General features: G+C 48.9%; 1 pseudogene; it reads right to left on the bottom strand.

The window, feature by feature from the left end:
• Positions 1-1,024, bottom strand: part of LOC105456702 — a 3,479-nt pseudogene that overhangs the window by 1,916 nt on the left and 539 nt on the right.

Raw genomic sequence — 1,024 nt, 5'->3', positions numbered from 1 at the left:
ATGTATGTTTACGTAAACAATGATTTCGCGGGGCCCCGCCGCGCCCCCGCGCCGTCGCGGGCCGCGTTCGTGGGTCGCGTTTTCGCGCACGCGGTCTCCCTCACACATAGCGCGTCCATAGCGCGTCCTCCCTTCCACGCATAGCGCGCCTATAGCGTGTTCTCGTTCCTACGCACGCTACCGCACCGCTGCCATGCTTGCTCGCTTACGCGCACGCTGCCGCGTAGCCGCCATGCGCACGCGGTCTCCACTGGCATGGTTGATCCCGTCGAAATGTCACACGGAACCGCATATGTGTGCGCGTGTTCGGTTTACTTCCTATATAGTAGTATAAGTAGTATTCTTATATACATTGGTATTTTTACTAATGGAAAGGATGTGAAAAAATAATCGTAAAGATGGAGTAAAAGATACGTTATTTATTCGTCATTATTCGACGTATCAATAATATTCAAAGCGTACATATAGAAAAGATACATATAAAAATTATTCGTTGTGAAACGCGTCGCGTACAATAGCGTTCAAACCGTACGCCACCAATTCGCACTCGACGCTCGAATTCTTGTCGCACATTTTACGCAGAATATTCGCCGCGTCGTATCTATTCGTAATGCAATTCTGTCGCAGGAAAGATACGAATGCGTTGTACCGATTGTTAACGGTAATTACAGTTTGCCGCAAGTCGATGTATATATTCTCGATGCAATACTCCAGTTCGAACGTGAACAGCACGGTTGCAGGCTTCATATAAATAAAAGCGTCGCGCGTTGCCAATTTTGCAACGATGTTGTCGTCGCGTATTTTCACGAGTCGCACTGTCAAGTCACAGATCGATAACGATGACGATGATGTCGGAGTTGACTGCATGAGTCGCTCGACGTCCGCGCGTCTATCCATCAGCGCTCTCCAAGTTTCGTAAGACAGAACGATGCCGTTGCCGCGATTGTCACCGATCGTCAGATCGATCGTGGACAAAGGTCCAGCGTTGATTCCGATGTCCAGCCATTTGTAGGACGTATGAAGT

The sequence above is a fragment of the Wasmannia auropunctata genome, unplaced genomic scaffold, assembly GCF_000956235.1.
Source record: "Wasmannia auropunctata unplaced genomic scaffold, wasmannia.A_1.0 LD336106.1, whole genome shotgun sequence".
NCBI classification, from domain to species: domain Eukaryota; kingdom Metazoa; phylum Arthropoda; class Insecta; order Hymenoptera; family Formicidae; genus Wasmannia; species Wasmannia auropunctata.
The sequence above is the reverse complement of the archived record's forward strand: the minus strand, read 5'-3'. Positions and strand labels throughout refer to the sequence as shown.